This window comes from Acyrthosiphon pisum, chromosome A1, assembly GCF_005508785.2.
Source record: "Acyrthosiphon pisum isolate AL4f chromosome A1, pea_aphid_22Mar2018_4r6ur, whole genome shotgun sequence".
Lineage (NCBI taxonomy): Eukaryota > Metazoa > Arthropoda > Insecta > Hemiptera > Aphididae > Acyrthosiphon > Acyrthosiphon pisum.
In genome coordinates this window covers 75,774,284-75,779,909 of record NC_042494.1, presented here as the reverse complement: position 1 = coordinate 75,779,909, position 5,626 = coordinate 75,774,284, and positions in this window count along the sequence as shown.

Genomic DNA, 5,626 nt, shown 5'->3' with positions numbered 1-5,626 from the left:
AACTGGAAACTGAGAAGTAGGAATTATATATTTTAGATTTACCCACACCGTACCAAATAGAACAAAATCTGGTACCAGAAATCAGAAATCCCCTCAAAGTTGAAGGTTGAAGTATTTCTACTGCTCTAAAAGGTGATGAGTGATGACAATAATGCATGAAAAAAAATAAGAACACAACATTGTTAAGCCAATACATAACTATTATCGCTATACGGTCAAAATCAAAATTTGTTTACATAACCATTAATATAATTTATTATTTATTATGCTACTTTATTAGATAGTTAAAAACTATAAAAACGTTTACATATATTTATTATCTTAAACAACCACAGTTATTGAAATAAAAATTATTTTATAGCACCCAATCTTTTAGTGATTATTTCCAATACATCATACATGCTGTTTAAAGTTTGATAAATCTGTTTTAAAAAACCGTTTAAATCTTTTTTTAAATTTGATCATTTTATCGTAATTAAAACATTATTAAGGTAACTAAAGAAAGAAATAAATTTAATATTTATAAAATAAAGTGTTATGAATTATAAGCATATTAACTGTAATTTGGTGAAAATTAGTAAAGAAGATAGGTTTTTTCATTAAGTATTTCCGCTTGGTGATAATTATATAAGTTACAACCAAGAAACTAACGAACAATTTAACGTAAATTTAAAAATATGTATTATTTGATTGAAACTAAAAATTATGTTCAATGTCATTTTTGAAGGAGAAGTTTCTATTAAAAATACAACAGTGACAAAAAGTAAATCATGTGCGTAACCCACAACCATCATAACAACTGCAGACTATTGACAATGTCGAATGTCGTAGGCCACAACTTAACCCTCAACGTTTTAATAATTTTATTGATATTCTACAGCTGCAGTAGTCCAATTTAATAAATTCTTTCATAATAGATGTAGATTGTAGGCAGGTATAATTTAATTCGAATTTTATGAAATTATACATTTATTAGGTACCTAATTGAGAATTGGAACACGTACTTACTTATTCAGCGTTTTTAAATTTTTAATAAATTACTATCTAGAACTCTATAGTGTATATATAGATAAATCACATATTGAATACAACTATAATTTGATGTCGATGAAAAAAAATTTTAAATTGATAACGCTTTAAAATTAACACAATTATAATTGTATTTAGTTTATCATCTGCAGCGCAGTGACATGGCATAATATTATGTACCTATACATACTATATTTGATAGTACTCGTACATTAGTGATATTACTATACGGAATTGCCTGTTTTTGGATAATATTATGATAAAACGTGTGCAATCGACAGATTGTGCAGGTTATAGGAGAACGGATATGGCCGCTACGGTAACTCTAAAATAATAATTCCAGTTGAAATATTGCAGAAATTGATCGGCTGACTATGTGTAGAGTTTACGCGATATCTAGTACGACGCGGTGTACGGATTATACGACTTACCGTATATGCATATAACATAATTATAATATAGGTATACAGGGAATATAAAATTTGCATCTTTTAATTTCAGCGTGTGTGTTAATCAAATCGTAAACTAAATACTATAACCTTACATCAAATATAATTATATATTTATATGCATAGGCACATCCCGCCCATCCCTCGCGGTAATTAAAATAAAATCCGAAGGAAATGACGTAGTGTACCTACGTAAACATACAACTGCGAACTCTACTGCAGTTCTTAAAATATTGCCTAATTGACGAGGACGCTGAACGTATCATTGACCCACATTGAAGTACATCGACCGAACTATATAGTACGGTATCAAACTTTTGGGTGGTGTGGATTACGTACTCGTAAATGACGAATACGTCACAAATATTGTGTAAATATATGGTCACTTTTATGGGTAAATCGAAATTATTGTGTTTCATAATATTATTCTTCCACACCGATTACGTAAAAGTGTCATTAACTGCAGGGAAACACAGCTGATAATGATAACGGTTTTTTTTTATTATATACGAAAATTTTATTATCTTATACAGCCATACATCTTAATCATTGTATAAACTCCACCACGTGTTCATTTTAGATTTGTGTGCATTAATTAAATCAAATGTAGAAGGAGTCCCTTTGTTATTAAACGGAGCATTTTATTTTGAGTTACTTACTTATATTTTTTTTTTTTAGTGTGAATGAGAGTTTTGATTTTGAGTTTAAGAAATATTTAAGAATACAATTACAAGAATTTATTTTGGTTTGATATTGTGGATATGGTGGATCTAGATAATTTTTTTTTTATCGAAATTGACACTTTTATACCTAGTATAATAGTGAGGTTGGAATTAATATGTTGTTTGTTAAATGTAACTTGCAAAGATTACAAATGTCGTGTTTGAGAGCAAAAGTGATGTACTTGGCTGGATTTGCTTTCGTTCATTTTTACTTTCCAGTTTTGACACCTGGTTTCAAAATGAGAAAGACGAGATTAAAAATAATTTGCCGTACAGTGATTAGATTTTCATAAACTGAGAGAATTGCTTTATTACCGGAGCATTCAGTAAAAAAAGTATAAGGATAGAACTCGAGAGAATTGGGTTGATCCGCTCTAGAACAATATTGAATAGAAGAGTGAAATGATAATCGATGAGGTAAGATTTAAAAAGTAGGAATAAGTAGGAGGTAAGATTTAATTTATTTTAAAAGGAGACTGGCATTCGGGAATTCCACAACCGATCTAACACATATATAATATTAAGAAAAGCTGCGGTACAGTGTGAATTATTTTCAAGAGATGAGGTAAGATTGAGTTTGTTATATGGTTTATTTAGTTGATTGTGGAGTAATGGTTGTGGACTCCAAATTGAGTGTTAGGTAAGCATAATATTGGAGTTATGTATGATTATTGATTACCTTGGCTAATTTATAGTTGAGTAATTTTCGAGCGTTTTTGTTTTAATTGGTTCACATGATAAAGACATAAAGTGAATCAGGAAGTTTGCAGCCAGGTTTTGGTATTACTATTACAAATTAAAACATTTTTATGGATTTCCATTTTTATCCATCTTGGACAGTGAGTGAAACTAAAAACATAATTGAGAAATGAGTAATTTCTAAATTTAGAAAATATTATTTTTAAAAGTGTGTTTTACAAGTATAGTGGTAAACTCATTACCAGATATAAGTTTTTAAAAACAATGTGTTTCAAATTTTTACCTAGTGCTAACTAAAATATGATTCTCTACATTTACTATGACTTACTTTTTTTACAAACTATGACGATGAATACCAACAATATTTGAAACCTAAAACCTAAAAAAAAAAAATTGTTGAGAGAATTTTCAGCCAACTTCCTCGTGGTGTCCATTGGGTAACGTTTATTGGCTGAAGTGTTCGTTAAGCATATTGTCATATACATTATACATTTATCATATTATTACTACGATGTACAACAATAGGGGAATCAACTCGTACAAACCTCTTAATAGTCTGGGAATCAACTAATACATAAAGGAAGTCTCGGGAATCTACTCAACAATAGCGGAAGTACCTCAAAAGTTGCCGGTTAGCTTAGGTAGCCAAAAGATAATATCGATTTGTATGTTTGGCGCATGTCAATCACTTTTTAAAAAATTAAGTGTTCACTTATATCCAAATTTTGTATTGAAATTTGCATCAAATAACTTCGTATAGGTGATTTAATTGTGTGTTTATAATTTATAAAAATGTTAATCATTCTCAGACAAGAGAAATTTTTTCGTATGCGTCATAATTTTTTTTGGGTATATTATTTTAAAATATATTATCACGTCTATATACACATCATAATATGCATACCATTATTATCTATGCACTATCAAAGGGGGGGCAAGTTAATGAAAATAATTAACTCAAGTTAAGTTAAGTTAAGAGGCACAAGATCGATAAGTTAAAAGTTAAAATAGAAAAAAATATTAACTTAACTCAGTTTAAAAAAAGTTAATCTATTTATTTTTTAATTAGTATGTAAATCACATAAAGAGTGAATGTGTCTTTTTAGTTTCTAATTTATAAATTATAAAAACAATTTTATTGAACTTTTATCATAATGTACACTGTATAGTGTATACCCGTTTACTTTTACTTTCCTATTATTTACTAATTTAAACTATACTCATCTCAAATTAATAATTTAACAAATATATTTTTTTATATTATATAGCAATTGAATAATATAAGTTATATAATATTAAAACATAACAATTGTCAATTTATAATTTAAAATGATTAAGTTTTAAAAAACATTTATAATTGCAACTCGAATAATATATCATTTACAACTTAACAAAATATATGAATATACACAAAATTATTTTATCAAGAAAAGAACAGAAATGTTTGTGTTTTTGTATTGGATTATTTTTATTTTATACTGACATAGTAATATTTACGTATTAACGAAAAATTTAAAATGTTTTTAACTTGATGGATTTTTTTAAATCAACTGACAAAATCTATGTTATTTCAACTGTAAATTAAACTAGTTAATTTCATAAGTTGATTAGAAAATAAACTAACTAGTTTGGTAAGTTAAAAAGTTTAAAAAAAATTGACTTTTTAACTTAACTTTAACTTTTTAGCTAGTTAATGCCCACCTTTGTGCAATACAATATAATGATTTAAAAATTATTCATGCTGTACAATGTATTATTATACTTTTATTACACTATCGATTATTTGTTTTAAAATTTCGTACAGGAAATAATATAATTGTAGCATATTATGCCTACGTGTTGATATTTGTTTAGCGCGTTAACTAGCAAACACATAATGAGCCGATCGTTGTAATAAATTACGATTTGCCAACCGATTTTCGCATTTTCAAATTTTAAGCTCACCGCTCACACATATATATATATGATAATGTTATGCGTATATTATTATATAACATCCGTCATTCACCGTAAGTATATACAACACCTGCGACCTATACTCGTCGCAGTTATTGTTTTTACTCACACCAGTCATACCGTACCTATATTAAAATATATAATAATATTGGCATATGAATACGTGTGCCATATATATATATATATTAGTTCTTAGTATATTATAATATACGTGCATATGATGTAGCATGTACCTACGCCTTTTTTCTTCCAAAACCCACGTGAGTCATCCGGTCGTTCGTTCGTTTATACGTCATTCGTGATATTCGCAGGACCGCGTTTATAAAAATGTCTACGGCATTCCAAAATATAAACTGTGTACAGTGCAATAATATATAACAAGGTCGTTCAACCCGTAAAAAACCATCCTCGTTTAGTTCTCGAAATAAAAACTCGCACAACAGTTTTGAATCGTTATATATATTATAAAATAAGCATATTATGCTGTATGCACATCAATAACATTATAATATATAGGTCCATAATTTAATATATTATATATTATATGTGTGTATTTGTGTGTTTTTATGTTTGGTTTTAACGAGATAAATATATTATATATATCATGTATGCTATATTTATCATTTACACACACATATACATTGTAGATTTCGTCTCGTTTCCTCGATCTTCGAAAATAATAATGATTATTGCGTCGAATTCAATAATTCGGTTCTGTTTAAAAATGTAAAAACAAAAAACCAACGATCCGTGTAATATATTGAACATGCT